Source organism: Lutra lutra, chromosome 13, assembly GCF_902655055.1.
Source record: "Lutra lutra chromosome 13, mLutLut1.2, whole genome shotgun sequence".
Lineage (NCBI taxonomy): Eukaryota > Metazoa > Chordata > Mammalia > Carnivora > Mustelidae > Lutra > Lutra lutra.
This window is the reverse complement of record NC_062290.1, coordinates 14,631,372-14,650,010: the sequence shown is the minus strand read 5'-3', so window position 1 is coordinate 14,650,010 and position 18,639 is coordinate 14,631,372.

The following is an 18,639-nucleotide window of genomic DNA, read 5'->3' as shown; positions in this document are numbered from 1 at the left end:
AAAAAAAAAAAAAGAACACACTGACAGGGGCCCCTGGGTGGCTCAGTGGGTTAAAGCCTCTGCCTTCAGCTCAGGTCATGGTCCCGGGGTCCTGGGATCGAGCCCCACATGGGGCTCTCTGCTTGGCGGGGAGCCTGCTTCCCTCTCTCTCCCTGCCTACCTCTCTGCCTGCTTGTGATCTCCGTCTGTCAAATAAATAAATAAAATCTTAAAAAAAAAAAAAAAACCACACACACACACACTGACAGGTAAAAAAAACAAAAACAACTTTTAAAATTTTCAACCAATGAACACAGTCCTACATTCCCAAGAAACGGAAGAGCTGACAAAATAATAGCTCTTTCCTTCCTGGCCCGGGTTCATCTCCAACAAACACATGCTCACTGAAGTGTCATTGGTCCCGATTAGACTTTCTGGTTTGTTGAGGAATGATCACTTGCCATTTGCAACGATATCTTTCATTTAATTACATATGACTATTTGACAAGGCATTTATAAAAAGCAAACCTAACTCCATTGGTTTCTTAGCAAAAGCAACATTCACCTCTTATTATTCCCGGCAAGATCTTTCCACCACAGTCTCACCTGCCCATGGGAGGCAAGAGATGATTTCATTTCTTTCATACACTAAAGGATATGCTAGTACAGAAGGTTTAGAAAGATTGCGAGAGAACACGAAACATCCGTGTAAGTAGAATGACATAATTTTTAAATAAATGCGCGACAACATTTGTAATGTAAGTTTCCTCCTGCCTCTGACTTCAGATTTCAGGAATTTAAAAACTGTGATTGTAATAAGATTATAAAGTCAGGCCACTGATGGAGGCTTTGGGCACTCCCTTCACTCACCCACAAACTGGACAGTATATTCAGGATGGACCTTGCCCTCCTTTATCAGGCATTTCAGGTTATGAGGGGAGGGCACTGTTGTAAAAGTTATGAAACTGTAGAATTGAGATATTAGTTCGTGCTTTGTCCTTGATGCACTTTGCCCCACTCAAGCGCACTCCAAGAGGGCAGCGAGCCCCTTCATGTTTTCTGGCCTCCTTGGAGGTTTGTGCTATAGGACAGAAAGGATTGTCTTTCTGGCCCTCCTGGAAGGTAGGGGAAAAGGAGACCAGTGCCTGTGGTACAGAGAAGGGAGGGGATGCATCCTCTGAAGGCAAGGGTGGAAAAGGAGATCTGGCATTCCCAGTTGGAACCTAGAGCTTAATCCCTCCGGAGATGAAGGGAGTTTTTGATTAGGTGGGAGGGGGTGGCTGCATTGTTGCCGGAGTCTGCAATCTAGGCTCGGGTTCTTAGCCTTTGCGAAGTTGACTGGGCTTCCAGGTGAAACAGAAAGCCAAAGCTCTCAGATGTCAGTAGCCCTGTATGAGCTGAAACACGGCATCTTAGAGGTAACCAAATGCGTGCAAGATGGAAGGGCTTTCCTCAAACGCCCTCTTTTTCATAAGATGGCTGATAGAGTCGGACTGAATTACCATGGGACTGGAGCTCAGAGAAAGGTCTAAGTTAATTTTAAATATAAGTACTCTCTCTGAGATTTTGAGCTAAGATTTATATTTTCCCTCAAGCTTAGTTTCTCATCCTGATATTTTTTCCCCCTTCAAATTATTAATTTAACTAACCATTTCGGCAAAGGAAAATAATGTTCGTTTAAAAGAAAACGAAATAGGTGAGGAGGGGAAGGAGAATTACATGAGAACCACTCTTTTTCCTTTTTAGTATTCTTGCCTGGGTAAACAGATTAATTGGAGGATCGAATGGCAAAATAAAAACTTAAGTAAATATCATTATCATGTAACCAACCAATTTTTGCGAGATGAAACTTGGAGAGGGATGGAATCTGCAGATTTTAATATCCTTGTTACCTGTATGTGTGCACCACAATGGAATAATCGTGTTTGGGCTTTTATAAGCCAGGGTGAAGCGAGAGACGCCCTTCTAGCTGAATTATGCAGTGAAATTGAGAAGTCGTCCTTTGCAACATTCCATGTCAGGGTAGCAAGGAGGTGACAGACAAGGACCTAGAAAAAGAATCTCTCTCGGGTCACACCACTACTCCTTTAGCTTATTATGTTCTCTTTAGACCTGTCTTATTTGTGTTCCTCACACTTGCACAGTGTGGGCTAGTTTGTGGTTAGGAATTCTCAGCGAGTGAAGTTGCTTCTTTTATTCTGCCTTAGCCAGAGCTAGGACCAAAACAAGGCAAGTACTTTCACCATCTCCGTTTTTAAGGGAAGGCAGGTTTGCCCTTGAGAGCTGACCCTTTGAAGAATCCCAGTCTTCAGTTGCCCTCAGGGTCCTCCCTCCTACCCAGCTCTGGTCCCCAGCTTTGTTTCCTGTCCCAAGGGCACAACTAGTACTCATTTAGCTCTCTAGATTGCTTTCTTATTATTCAAGTGTCTATTTTCCTACCATGCTTCAAGAAGTTGATCTGTAAATTCTATTAACAATTTTCAGTGTGCTTTACCAAAAAAGATTTTGCTGAATATCAAACCAACTGTCTTGATCCTGTTTTCCCTTAAACAGCTTGAGTCAGTCTTCGGCCCACATCTCTACACCAAAACTAATGTTCAAAGACAATTTTCAGAAAAAAGGTAAAATCGTGACTCTCATGCAGATGTAAAATGAACATGAAAGAATTTCTTTTATTCCTATAATATGAGAGAATCAGGCAGGTGTTAACCAGTTCAAAGGAAAAGTCAAAACAGCGAAATTTGTATGGAGTAAAGGCATGTTGAAATGAGTCGCAGAATGGAGACCAAACTGGTTTTCCATAGCCAATTAAGTCCCTACCGAAGTGGACAGAAAATGTCAACTAAATACTACCAGACAAGCCAGAATTTCCCTATCACTTACCTATGTTCACAAAGACTTGCAGAAATTGCTCAAAGGCATGAACTGATCACCCAGAAGGGTTGCGATGAAATGCATCGTTTTCAATTGAAACACAATTTTTTTCTGCACTAATCTTAGGAAGGTCACTTAGGAATCTTAGGAAGGACTTCTACATTGAAATAATTTAATATCATTTCTCAATAATCATCCCACTTCAGCTGTTAACAGCTTTTGACATAACAAATGACTCTCCTTTTTTCAAAAAAATTTCTTTGCTGTCCTTTTTGTTTTTCATTATTTCTTCTACATCAATACTCATTGACTAGGTGATTTCAACCAGTTCCAAGGGTTTATACATCAACTATATGCTTAAAATTCCTCCTGTGCGGTCTTCAGTCCCAACTACTCCCAGGTCCTCCTGACATACATTTTTATTGTCAAATTGCCAAATAAAACTGTGTTATCTGAAACTGAACTTTGATTTCTTTTAATCTAACCCTTTTTCTTTTTTAAGATTTTATTTATTTATTTGACAGACAGAGATCACAAGTAGGCAGAGAGAGAGAGAGGAGGAAGCAGGCTCCCCGCTGAGCAGAAAGCCCAATGCGGGTCTTGATCCCAGGACCCTGGGACCATGACCTGAGCCGAAGGCAGAGGCTTTAGCCCACTGAGCCACCCAGGCGCCCCTTTTCTAGCCCTTTTTCAAAGTGCGCACACACACGCACACACACATGTGCACACGCGCGCGCGCGCACACACACACACACACACACACCATCCTTAGGCAGTTCCAAGTACTCAAGCCAAGTCGGAAGGGTCATCGTGTCTTCCATGTGTCCTCCAGGCTCATTCTCCGCCCTTCTTCACCTTGATTCATGACAATAAAAGCCCACGTGTAGGAACTAAATCAAGATTGTCTCTTGCCCTTTGTCTTCCAGTTGGTTTCAGTCAATGGGGAGCCTTTGCTGAAGATTGGAGCTGGGGAGAAGAGTGAGACCAAAGCATTGTTTCCCTTGTCTATGTTTTTATGAGGCAACTTTAGGCTAGGTGTTTTCCTTTAGGCTGGTCTGTTCTAACTCCACTTAACACAGGTTTTTTGTTGTTGTTGTTGTTAACTGGACTTTCAACTTCCAAGATTGAATAACCACACCTTCCCTTCATTCTTCAGGGCATTGTGCTACCCCCTGCTGACATCTTTCTAAATAATTCCTTTATTAAACACACTTCTGATTATCTTAATTTAATGCCCCATATCTTTTCTGGGGGAACACAGAGAGATATGAGCCCTGTTTCACATACAGCAAATTCTCTGCACCTATTCTCAAAGTATTTTCAGAGTTTGACCTCTTCTCACTTAGAGTTCTTTGATCCAAGCATGGTCATCTCTCTGTTGTGTTCTCATAATAGTCATTTCACTTGTTTTGCCCTAGAATCTGAAAACACAGAAAAGCATGCTATGGAAAACGTATAACTTTCTGTCAACACATAAAATTCATTTTTTTCTACACTAAGGTTGTCAAGGTCATTAATGACCACCACACTGCCACGTTCAGTGTCACTTCTCATTTTACAATATTGCAAGTACTGGAGAGACTGCTTTTAGACAGTGGAAACTTGATCAAGGCGAAAAGGGTCCACAGAGACCCCCTGGCTGAATCCAGACAGGCCCATTAGGGGACCGATCTCAAAAGATCGGTAGGCCGTAACTGACTGATGGGCTCCTTAAAACCAGGCACAGTGGGGCGCCTGGGTGGCTCAGTGGATTAAGCCTCTGCCTTCGGCCCAGGTCATGGTCTCAGGGTCCTGGGATTGAGCCCCATATCGGGCTCTCTGCTCTGCGGGGAGCCTGCTTCCTCCTCTCTCTCTCTGCCTCTCTGCCTACTTGTGATCTCTGTCTGTCAAATAAATAAATAAAACCTTTAATAAAAACAAACAAAAAACTGGGCACAGTTACCAAAAAAGGGGAACATTCCATATGTCCCCATACCTCCTCATCTTCCTCCTTTAAATGCAGCTCCCACCCACTGCCTCCTTGCAGATGGTCTCTCCCTTTGCTGTGCTGCCTGCTGCCCCCCCCCCCGCCGCGTATTCCATAAACTTTTCTCTCTTTTGTTCTGCTTCAGGTGAATCCTTTCACTGCCATGTGCCACCAGCTTCCAACCCTTCGCCCCACATTTAGGCACCCCCCCATCCAATCGGGAAAGACACCGCAAGTAGGTAATAGCCCTTTACCCTTGCACTTCTACAGTCTATTCTCATACACAAACACGAGCAATCTTCCCAAACAAGTATGTCCCTGATGATCAAGCTCCTTAACACGGGTCTTTTGTCTCTCCTGTTTCCTCGTAAGACTCCAGCCCTGCCGCATTCTTGCCCCTCCTTGGGTATAATTCAGTGTATTCTCATCTCAGGGTCTCTTTCCTTGTGTATCCCTTAGATATCCATTTAATCCCTAATTTACTACAACCCTCTGCACGAACGTCACCTCATAAGAAGTGCCTTTCCTCACTGTCACATGAAACGGCATCCCCACCCCTCTCCGCTGTCATTCTCTGTCCTCTTCTCTCCACATTACTTCATGGTGCTCATCACCACTTGACAGAATTTATATTTTGTTTATGTGTTCTTTATTTGTTTATTGGGTCTTTCCTCACTGAAATCTAAGTTTCATGCGAGCGAGATCTTTGAGACCCACCCAAAGAACTGTGTGGACTGAAATGAAAGAACACGTAAGTGAATTATCAAATGACACACAAATTCTGTTTTGAGACTCTTGAGTCATAAATGGTCAGTCCTAATCCTGTTGGAGTCTCAACCAGTTTCAAACAGGAAGCAAAAGAGTCTCCTGCGTATAATCTCGAATATAATCAAATATTTGAAACTGTTGATTGGTCTGAATGGGACTTTAAAGCAGAAAAACAAACAAAATCAGTTGTGCAATGATTTGTCAGAAAGCCAATATCAAAGAAAGCAGTCAGCCGGACAAACAAGATGGGTGTGAAAGAAATTTCAATATGTCATTGTGGCTTAAGCTATATTTTCCTTGAGTGAAAGAACATGATTATGTTATTAATATTATGATTAAGGCTTGTTTTTTTTAATTAATAAAATTGCCTTGAATAAAAAAGTGATTATCAAGTGAATTTCTAATCACTCCATTAGAAGGGAAATGTTAATGTCAAATTTATGTTGACACTTTATGAAAATCAATAGCTTTTTCTCTGTCTTCACAATAATGTTTAAAAATAAAGTGGAGGGGCGCCTGGGTGGCTCAGTGGGTTAAGCCACTGCCTTCGGCTCAGGTCATGATCTCAGGGTCCTGGGATCGAGTCCCGCATCGGGCTCTCTGCTCAGCAGGGAGCCTGCTTCCCTCTCTCTCTGCCTGCCTCTCTGTCTACTTGTGATCTCTGTCTGTCAAATAAATAAATAAAATCTTTTAAAAAAATAAATAAATAAATAAATAAAGTGGAAAAATATATCCATTTATAATATAGACAAAACAAGAAAATTCTTAGACCTGAATGTAGCGAGAATAGTGTTAGATCTAAAAATTAAAGTATGAAATCAAAAGAAGTACATAAATCACTTGAATAAGAACTAACTACAGAAATGTCAGTACTTCCAAAATTAATATAAATTGTTATGCAACTCAAATTATAATCTCAATGAGCTTGTCTATAGAACCATATAAAATGATTCTGGAATGTACGTGGAAGAACAAATCTTGAAAAGTAGTCAAGAAAATTATGAATATTGAATAAGAACAATTAGAAAAGTGAAGTGAGAGACTTCCATATACTAAGATAACTATAAAGTCACTGCAGTCAACAGTGTGTGATATTGGCAAAGAAATACACAAAGATATTAGTCAGATATGACTGAGCATCTATAGAAAGAACAGTATATATGTGGTTTTAATCTAACTTTAAAAGAGTGACTAATTTAATAAATGGTGCTATTGTGATTGATTATCCAGAAAGAACTGGATCCTTATTTTATTATTTTTTTTAATATTGGAAGGAACTGTAAGAGGCTATTTGTATAAATTTGGGGTAGGAAATGTAGGCTTTCTTAAGGATGGTAGGAATCTCAAAAATCATAAAGGAAACATCAGATGGATTTGGCTATTTTTAAATTAAATGTATTTATGGTAAGATACGACCATAAACAAAATGAAGAGACAAATTCAAAGTTCAAAGATATGTTTATAAATAAAGTGTGGTAAAGGTTCTTTTGTTTGTTTGTTTTAGAGAGAGACTCGTCATTGAAGGATCATTGCATATAAAAATCCTGTGGAACTCAGAGGGTCACCTCACTGTGTTCAACAGAAAGAGAAATTTCTAACTTTCTCAACCAAATTACTGGAAGAACTTCAGAGTTAAAACGTAAGCTTGTATTACCAAAAAACAAACAAACAAACAAACAAAAAAAACCCCTTTCTAAGTAAATGACACTTTAAGAAAAAATATGAAACTTAATTCAAGTCTTTACTATAAAGTAGCTAAATGTTAAACAGAATGCTATTAATTGGAAAATACATGAGGTACAATAGAGCAAAAGAAGCACAAAGACAATGAAAAATACTAGATCTCGAAATGTTTTCTCCCTGATTTTCTTTTCCTGTCAGAAAGACACAAGTTTGGAACGGTCAGCAGACTTACACTTTTGACCAAGAAGGAATTTTAGAAATGTGCATCAATAAAGGGAACATCTTGTTTTTCATTCTCAACTGTTGCAGTGAAAAGCAGTGTCCTGAAAAATACAAGAGACATATGCCACAAGACCAACAGGTATAAAAAACCACTTCTACCCTCCCCTGGAATCACGAACAAAACATAGACGTAGCAGCAACAGATATATTTTGAAAGCTGAGATTGTTTTGGTTCATGGGGAAAATCCTGTAGCGTCTCTTCCCAAGGAAACTAGAAAAAGCTAGTATTGGCAAAACCTACTTTCTCAGGAGGCCATGGTAACTGTGAGCTAAGTCATTTGTATTTGAGGGGAGGTAGCGGAAGGTTGGGAGATCATTCACTTGTGAGGGACTCAAGTGGCCGAATCCACTTAATCTGCCCTAGATTCCTTTCATTAAGAGAGAACGAACCCACACACACTGCCAAAATCAAGTTCATTTAAGGTAACAGGCCAGGGATGTTTCCGACCATCATACCTCTGAGGGTATGTTTGCCATCGTGGTGGCTAGCACAGAAGTACAGAAAACAGCAGTTGTTGAAGAGGGCGTGGAAAAATCTGAGAACTCTTTTACCTTGCTGGTGGGAGTACACATTGATACAGCCATGCTGAGAAACCAGCTGGAAGTTCGAAAGAGAAGCATATGACTATTTTATGACTCAGCAATTCCAGTCCTATGTTTGTATGGCCAACAGAAAGGTAGGCATATGTTCACCCAAAAAATGTTTATAGCAGCACCCGTCGTCATAGACCCAAACTAAAAACTACCCAAGTGGCCTCTATCAGCAGAAAAAAAATCCATGAATTGTGGTGTATTCACCTAATGGAATACTACGGCAATGAGAAGGAATGAAAGAAAACTGCACACAACATGGGTGGGACTTGGGAGCACAAAAGAAGTCAAGCCCAAAAGAGTATACGCTGTGTGATTCCCCCATTTCCAATTCAAAAGCAGATAAACCAAACAATGACATTGGAGGGCAGGATAGTGGTTATCATTGGAGCACAGAGATCGGAACCTGGGAAAGGGCTCAAAATGATGGTGGGTGGGGGAGAAGCTCCAGGACACTGGTGGTGTTCAGTTTGTAAACATGCATCAAACCTGAAATTTATACTTTGTGCAGCTTTCTGTGTGTGTGGTTTAATAAGAAGTTTCCCAGCAGACTTGTGTTTGTAGTTTAGAGCAGGAAGCCATGGGAAGAAGCAGGGAGCACGTTCACTTTCTTTAAATGGAGAGAATAGTTTATAAACATTTTTACCCAGAAACACAAATGGCAGCTTCCTGGGAGAACAGCCCAACAGCCAGGGAGAAACACCACCTCTCAATTATTGTCCCTGCTCCAAAGAACAGTTCTGATATACTAGGCTCCATTTCTCAATTTTCTGAAATACGTAGAGTATATTGTTAACTAAAGAGAGATCCCCTTATAAATCATTTCACCACCCGCCACAACTTTGACTTCGGAGAGCCTTTGCACATAATACTTTTCCATAGCCCACAAAGCCCATGAAGACCCAATGAAGATTGCCAGTAAATGCTTCAGGAGTGATTCATCTGAGTCCATTATGAATGATTTTATGTTCCAGACACTGAGCTAAGCCCTACTAGGACAGGAGCTGAATTTCAGCCCTCCAGAGGCATTGAAACCCTCTTCCCGAGGTGCTGGATTCTGAACCGCCCTGTTCTCGCCTACACTGATGTGGCAGACTCCTTGGCAATTCTAAACAGAGAGATGAAGGTCAAACTACAGGCAGAACAGTTCAAGTTTCACTGAGACCCGGTGAGGACCACAAAGTGTGCAGAGCTCTGCCTAAAACAGGCCAAGTTAGCACAGAGGCGTGAAAGAATAAAGACTTAGCGGGGACCAGCTGTGCAAAGAAGTGAATTAGCAGAACTATACAAATATACTTGATTGAAAAAGGACATTCACCCTGTCATGGACTTTTTACAAAACAGAACTTGCGTAGGAATTTTCAAGCGCACACCCACCTTATTTGCATGAGAAGAGTGAGAGGAAGCTTGAATTTTTTATGGCCAGTCTTAGAACAATTAAAAATATGTATGCATAACTATGTATATGTATGCATAACTATGTATACTCACGCATATACACAATTATCAATATTTGCCTCTCCCTTGAAGAGCTTCTGAAGTTAGGGATATATCTCGGTCATCTATTTTATGCCTGGCTTAGAATAGACACCTAAAAACACTCATGAAGAACTAAACAAAGTGTTTTGTCAGTGTGGAGAGCTTCTTAATCAATCAATGAATGATCCTTGACTTTTAAGGTTTTATAATAGTTTTTGCTTCCTATTCTCAGTTGCCAAATTTCATTTTAATTTAGTTAATGACAAGTTTCTGTGACCTGGGGTTTGAAGTCAAAGTTCATTTGTCTAGTTCCTTTGTCGGAGAGTCTGAAGACTCTTCCATTAATTTTATGACACAGATTTGCCATCCGTAGGCCTTTCTTCCCCCTTGATGTGAGTTCACAGAAGTAGAAGGAATTTATAATTTATATAAATGCAATATTCAGAGTGTAAGCCGAAACAGAAATAGAAAAAATATCGAATTTTAAAAAATTTTTTTTTTCAAGATTTTATTTATTTGAGAGAGAGAGTGTGCATGTGGGGGGGGGGGGGAGCGGGGGGCGGGGGAGGAAGAGGACAAGCAAAGTCCCTGCTGAGCACAGAGCCCAAGGCAGGTCTCCATCCCGGGGCATAGGGATCATGACCTGAGCCAAAACCAAAAGAAGGATGCTCAGCTGACTGAGCCTCCCAGGCACCCCCAAAATTGTGTTTTTGTGAGCATTCTATCCATATCACAGCTACTCTTCTTGTGTAACAACAGGCAATAGAATCAATAAAAACATACATGCACAATCCACAAGATACTGAATTTTGTGCCAATTATCCCTGTGCACGAGTCATGGAAGGCTAGTATACTGGCTTACACCGTTGTATTCTATTACGTAATTGCAACATAATTACATTTGCCTGGCATCTCATTTATAAGCATTAACTTGTTTCCAGGTTTCCAGCAATAGAAGATAGAAAGCTGGAGTGGACAACACGTGCCTTCTCGTGCATACGTGCGACCGTTTCTCTAATGGAATTGCGGAATATCAAGTAAGTGCATCATCCAAGTTTATTAAAAATCTCCAAATTTCATATTGGTTATACCCTTTACACCCTGAACAAGAGGGAAAGCAAGTTCTCATTTCTCCAAAAGCTCACCACTGTTTATATTGTCAGACTTGTAAATCGTGACCAGTCTTCTAAGTGAGAACTGGTAATTTAGGGTACTTTAATATATACTTCACTGATTATTACTACTGAGATGGGTGATGTCTCACATTTCTTGGCTTTTCCTTTTCCTTTTTTGCTTTTCTGCCTATTCAAAAACTTTGCTCATTTTGAGGGGGTATGGGAAGGCGGTACCGATGATCTTTTTCATACTGCTTTGAATAAATTCTTTTTAATTCTGAGTGCAATTCCTCTATCTGTTGTATGTGTTGCCAACATCTTTTCCTACTCTGTGGCTTGTTTTTGCTTTTGAGTTTTTGTTTTTTGCTTTTGTTTTTGCGTTTTCTTGAGCAGAAATTCTAAATGTCAATGTAGTAAATGAAGTAGTCATTTTTCTTACGGATTGCATTTTCTGCACCTGGTTTAAGAATTTTTCCTTATTTTTCTATGAATAATTTCTTCTAAACATTTCAAAATTTGCCTTTTTTCATTTAAGCTTTAATCTACCTAAAATTGATTTTCTGAATGATGTAACTTTGGAATGTATTTCAATCATTTCATATATACTTAGATGGTTTCCCTAAATCCATCCTACATATTACCTCTAAGTTTCTGGCCCTATGGGTGGTGGGATGAGAAACAAAGGGGCCAAGTTCTAAGCTCTTGATCTTTATTTTGACTAGAAGCCTAATTTTATATATTAAAATGCTGCCAAAATTTCATGTGAATTAAGGGATATACTCTGGAAACCATTACCATCATGGAGACTATACAAGCTTTGAATTGAGTTTGATGTAGATGTTCATCCTGGATTAAATTCTTATCAGCAGAAGGAACTCAGACTATCACTTCCTCTTTCTGAGCCTTGTTTTCTACAAAAAGATACTATCAGTAACTATTCCATGGTTTGAGTCAAATTAATAATTTTTTTTTAAAGATTTTATTTATTTGACAGAGAGAGATCACAAGTAGACAGAGAAGCAGGCAGAGAGAGAGAGGGAGGGAAGCAGGCTCCCTGCTGAGCAGAGAGCCCGATGCGGGACTCGATCCCAGGACCCTGAGATCATGACCTGAGCCGAAGGCAGCGGCTTAGCCCACTGAGCCACCCAGGCGCCCCTCAAATTAATAATTTAAAGATGCTTATTACATTGCCTGACACAGAAGATGTTCAAAGACTGCTAGAGCTTCTGTCTTTGGCAGTGGGACAAAGAAGCTTGAGAAAAGTGGAACAAATCAAGACAAATGCTTGTTTTTCTAATTTTAGCAGAAATATGGTGATGAAATGGGAATAAATACCCCAGATTTTGGAAAGCACAAATACGAGTATCTGTTGAGATTATATGACCAGCTTTCTTCTAGGGGAGCTAAACTTGGCCCTGAATGAAAGAAACATTTTGGCTTTAGTCATCCCTGGCAGGGGTTAATCGTAGGGTAGGAAATGGAAATTCAGAGGTTATGCCTGGGACAAGGGTCAGAAAGTAAACTGCACACCCCCCTCACCGCCCAGGACTGAAAGAAGGCTAATTTGTTTCTGTGTTTGACCAGCCTCCGAGTGTGCAAAAGCTGGAGTGAACAGTTCTAATGGGGATAGGGTGCCGGGGGAAGGGCACCTGTCCATAGGGAGCAAAGAGAGCAGGGACTTGGTTCAGGATGAGGTCCTGGGCACAGTCTGGCCTTAGGCAGTAGGTGATAGGACTTGATTTTTTTTGGAGAGGGGTGGAGGGTGCAGTCATTTCCAATATCCCCAAACCTTCAAGTAGGCTTTCTTTAGAATTACCAGTAACTCTCGGTTGTGCCATTGTAGAGTAGGTAAATGCCAACACTCATCCTTGGGTGTAAACATTATAGGGAGGAAGGAGTGACTGCTTCTCTGTCTCAGAGTGGGCAGGAGAAGTGACAGATGGTACTAGAAAAACCGATGTTTCTCATGAAGTCAATGACATGGTCAGCTGCCAGTATGTATGTGCATCGATAAGACAAAGAGGCTGGAGCGGGAGAAACACAGTGACATTCTGGAACACGTTTGAGGCGCTACCGTTGGAGAGTTTTCCTGAATGCCTGGGATATACTTTGACACTGGTTCCGGGGAGAGAGACAGGCGGCTAATTTCTAGCTGGTATCTGGGGCCATAAAAATGTAAAAAAAAAAAAAGACTCGTTTGATGAGACTTGCATTTTATAGCTTAAACAAGTGTGAGACGACTGAATGGATTTGCAGACGGAGGAGATGTAGGCTACGAGGTAGAAGTTAAAATGGGAGCAGACAAGCTGGAAATAATATCCAAACTAGAAAATCTCAGACCTTTCCTTTCGCTAAAACCTCTCCTCCTCCTCCTCCAACTAGATCCACTGACCGAGCAAACCACTAATTGGTTGTCTGCTCCGTGCCTGAAACGGTGTTGGACACTGTGGCTACAACAGGAAGTAAGCCAACATGTTTCTGTGGAGGTTGCAGGGAAGTTGGGGAGATTGCCATTAAAATGATGAAGCAAACCAAGTACCGGAGCTGAGAGGGAAGTATGACCAAGAGAGCATAAAATGCTTCCAGCCCAGTGCAGGACCTGACAGAAATAAATGTCACTATAAAGTCTGGAAAATATGAAAGTGTGTGTAGTAAGTGCATTTTCAAACACTAGGAACCCAAAAAGAATTTTATGAAGAGTCATTAAAATACACCTTTGGGAGCTTGGTTATCTCGCTTAGCTGGAAAATTCATTCATGCCACATGCTTCCATCCACAGAGGGGAATGGCAGTGGTATGTGCTTCCTGCAGGGGGGGCCTGACGGTCACACTGAGTTGAAGTGGACTACTCTCAGTAAACAACTTGAAGGAAAGGGGAAGACCTATAAAGTTTTATGATTTTTATTTATTTTGGCTCTCTCCGTGTTAAAAATGTATGTGATGGGGAATCCAATGCCTTCTGCATTATTACTCTTATCTTAAGAGAAAGCCTGCAGTGTACTCCCTACAGAAAATTTGCTTTATAGCCTGTTAGGCCAAAAAACAGCTCCCGTTAGCTATTTCTGATTTAAGGTGTACATAGTCGGGTACTGTTTTCTTTGCTTTAAGTATGAATCTTGGATTTTGTGGGGGAAGTCCTGTGTGAATCAGAAATACCATGCCGTGTATCCACCTAGCTGGAGGGCCCGGAAGCATCTGTAGATTTTACAGCCCAATTAATAATTATGTAGATGGTAAAATCCCCTTCTGCCTCTCAAAAGTGGTTCTGATTTCTTATCCTGTTGCCTGGATTGGTATCACACCTTCATGATGGGCTTAACTGGGATGAAATTAGAGAATTGCAATACGGCAGTATATCAATGCCTTTCTGAATTTTGGTGCAAGATTTCTTCTTTGAAAACCTCTTGAGACCAGACACATTCTGTGTTCGCTCGCATCACGGAGTGGATAATGTTTCTAGACGGGTCTTGGTCCTCATAATGTGACAAAGAACCCCAAGGGGTTGTAGCTACAAGAAGGGCAGGAAGTTATCTGTAGATGCTTGTGTGTAGCAGGAGGTCTAAATTCTTATAACTCTGCGTTTTTGCTTCAGATGTAATGATTTTGGGGACTTTACTCATCTTGGATTATCACTGATGCTTAAGTCCATATGCTATCAACTGCTCTATAGTCATAAAGAATTCTGTGTGTGGTTTCCAAATGATTATTTAAAGTGTTTATGCTAATGTAAGTTATTTCAATATAATATTTTGGTACACTGCATCGCTTTGGATTACTTCCAGATAAATACATATAATTAAAAGTTACTCATTTTTAGATATTAAATGACCAAGGAAAGTTATTCTGATTTTGCTTTTAAACTTCTTTTTCATTGGGATGCTTGGGTGGTTCAGTCAGTTGAGTGTCTGCCTTTAGCTTAGGTCGTGATCCCGGGGTCCCAGGTCGAGCCCCGTTTCAGGCTCCCTGCTCAGCAGGAAGCCTGCTTTTCCCTCTCTGCTCCCCCTGCTTGTGTTCCGTCTCTCACTCTCTCTGTGTCAAATAAATAGCTAAAATCCTTAAAAAAAATAAAATAAAATAAACTTCCTTTTCCTTGTTTTATCTGTTTTTAAAAATACATAAAATGTAAACCATGAATTAAATAAAAATCTTATAGTATCCTATTTAATTACACCTTAGGAGCACAGTAAAAGTGAAAATCAGCATTTTACAATACAATGTGTGAAAATAAAAGTATAGAATCATATTTGTTGTACTGCTTAGAAAAAAACAACAAAAACAAGAGGCTAGAAAGATATAATTCTTTAAAGAAAATACCAGATAAACAGATTCCTGTAGTGTTCTAGTCATCCCCATTATTGTTGAGTACACAGAAGATTTGACAGGTTTTTTTACAGAAAAAAATGGAAGAATAGTTTCAGTTTGACACACTGTCATGGGAATAATATAAATAATTTCAAAAGATTTTACAAGAAAGGACAAGCATTCCAATTTGTTTATTTCCAAGGATAATGCTGGGTTTATGTATATTTGGAAAGAAAGACGCAGTCCTGACACTAATTCTCAATGTCTCCCAATTATTTTAACTTCTCTGCTTCCATTGCTATGTCCTAGTGGGGAGGTCAGTAGCTAGAGCCTCCCCCTCCCCATGTGCATTAGATCTCAGATCTGCTCTTACCTCTCAGCTTTGACTCTAAGTCCTTTATATGGCTCTCCTTAACCCTTCAATCTGAAATACATGGTCTTTCAAACTGTCCATTTTATGTTCCTTATATGCATTAGCTCACTACCACTTTTAAAAAGGGCTACATACTTAGTGTTGGGTACCACACTGAAATATATATATATATATATATATATATTTAAGATTTTATTTATTTATTTGACAGAGCTCACAAGTAGGCAGAGAGGCAGGGGGAGAGAGAGAGGTGGAAGCAGGCTCCCTGCTGAGCAGAGAGCCCGATGCGGGGCTCGATCCCTGGACCCTGGGATCATGACCTGAGCTGAAGGCAGAGGCTTAACCCACTGAGCCACCCAGGCGCCCTGAAAAATATATATATTTTTAATTGCTATCTTTTCTTTCCCCTCATAACATGTTATGGACTGTATTTCCCCACCCCTACACAATTCATATGTTGAGGGTCCAACTCTCTGGTATCTCAGAATAAAATTGTATTTGGAGATGAGGTCCTTAAAGGTATAGTTAGGTTAAAATGAGGCTCTTAGAGGAGGCTATAATCTAATATGACTGGTGTCCTATTAAGGAAAAGGAGAGATACCACGAATGTGTGCACATAGAGAAAAGGCCATGTAAGAAGGTAGCTATCTACAAATCAAGAAGAGAGGCCTTGGGAGAAACCAACCCTGCCAATACCTTGGTCTTGAACTTTCAGCTTCCAGAACTGTGAGAAAATGAATTTCTGTTGTTGAAACCACCCAGATTAAGGCATTTTGTTAGGGTGTCCCTAGCAAAGCAATACACAAGTGTATTTAGCAGATGTGAGAAGAAATCTGTGACATGGTAAAAACACCAGTTTGCCCTGAAGTTAAATAGTTAACACAGAAAATATAAGAGCTGATATAAAAATGGGTTTTGAAGAAATCGGCCTTCATGCGCTTTTCCCTACCTTCCTATACCTAATGCAGCTCACTTCTCATCACCATTAAATCTTCTTTGCTGTTCTAAGTGACTTTAGCTCCTTTCTCTGAACCTCCTTGAGCATCTGTTATTTCCTAGCCAACTGAAAGAAGTATATTTAATACCAGAACCTTGTTCTTATTCTGGTCCCTATATTTAAGACAGATATAAGTGCACCTCTCTTTTGGAAGCTGTGGTAAAAAGAAGGTAGACGGAGTCCTGTGCCTGCTGGCTCAGTCCACCAGCCATCTGTCCCTCCTTCCCCGCTCACAGCACTTACTCAGTGACACCTGGAACACGACCACATGAGACACAGACTTCCGACCCCCCAAATTACATCACACTTCATTATCTTCTTAGAAGAGTCTCAGGAGACAAGATCTCTTATATTAGAACTGAGGCTATGACACACACTTTGAAAAAACACTTCCTACATTAAGATGATAGACAGGGACAGGAACTAGTAGTAGTTTGAGGGGTGGGAGCTCTAATCTGCTTTTGTCAAATGATTTTTGAACCCCATTAATTTTTCTGAATTACACAAGAAATCTTCCACCCAGTCTGAGAATCTAAGAACACAAACAGAATTGAGTTTCTGTTTGGCAAACAGAATTGGGATTCTGTTTGGAGTTGATACGTTTTGGCTTCTTGGCTAAGTTGCCTGTGAGTGTCCAGTCTCCTTCAGCTTGAGCCACTGGAATGATGAAATGCATCTCTCCTTTTGTGCAGTTTCTTCCCCGAGACACTTTCAGAGCCCCGTTCCAAATATCAACATTCTGTCCTCAAGACTTTCATTTCCTGTTTTCGTTTAGAAATCTCTGATGTCTAAATAAGTTGGGATTATCCCAAATAGTTCTGTATAAAGTAGAAAGTAGACAAAAGTAAAATTTTAAAAGGAAGTCATTTTATCACTTCACCTTTGCTGCCAGCTTCACAATAATTTTGTTTTGCATGAAATGTTTTGTTCAACTTTGGAATATAGGGATTTTATATACACAAACACACGGTATGTATGTACATATATACTGTGTCATATGTATCTACGTAATTATGGAGCTATATGTTTATACATATATAATTATAGTGGATGTAAAAGTCATTTTTTCTTTTAGTTTATTGACAAATTTAGTTACCATAAAGATTTAGTAGAATTAGACTTAATTTTCACTAAAATGACTTCTGAGTCATTAGTGAATAAGATATTTGAGTATTTATTTCAATTTTTAAAAATGTTATATCAAGACTTCCCCCAAATTCTCATAAGAATATTCCAAAATTACAGTATAAATGAAGAGTAATCTCCTCCGTCTGCTCTGCTTTAAGCAAAATGAGCCAGAGTGATGAGACTTGGAGCCACACCTCTCACTGTGCTGCAGACATATTTAGGAAATGGCCTTCCTGGGGCGCCTGGGTGGCTCAGTCGTTAAGTGTCTGCCTTTGGCTCAGGTCATGATCCCAGGGTCCTGGAATCAAGCCCCGCATCGGGCTCCCTGCTCAGGGGAAGACCTACTTCCCCCTCTCCCACTCCCTCTGCTTGTGTTCCCTCCCTCACTGTGTCACTCTCTGTCAAATAAATAAAATCTTTAAAAAAAAAAAAAAAAGAAAGAAATGGCACTCATGCATCATCACAGAGAGAAACCATGTTTCCAGAAAGTGGCCCTGGTTGACAGGGTTCCCCACAGCTCCCAATTTGTGCATCTGGTTCTCTCTTCTCCCTCCACCTTTTGTTAACAGGCACCATATTTGGCTTATCTATGATGACAAATGCCAGCATGTTTCCTAGTACATCGTAGGCCATAACTGGGGACCCACTTGACTTTACAAAGTAATGGGCTTTTTTGCATTATAGATGTCATCCCTCTGTCTAGGAGAAAAAAAAAATGTTTCTTTTTGTACCTGATGCCACCTGGAGACCTACAAGTCATAGTCGGTCTTCTAATAAATTTCATTTTCCTCTCATAACCTTTTAAATGTAATTCATTGTTGCTAACATTTAAAAATCAGAAGATTCCACATGAAAAGCTGCATTTCCAAGTTCTGTTTCATAACAGAAAGAGTGGACAACACAGGGACAATGGTAGTTTACTGGGCTAGATTAGAAAGAACAGATGACCTCTTCCCCGTGTTTCAGCGAATGCAATTCTCTTATTTTTGGTATTTTCCACTGCTCAGGGGGTGCTTGAGTTTGTGACCTCTGTTTTCGATTAAACATTAATATGTTTAATTGAAATGTTTTCTCCATTAATATCAGGTCTTGAATCACATAC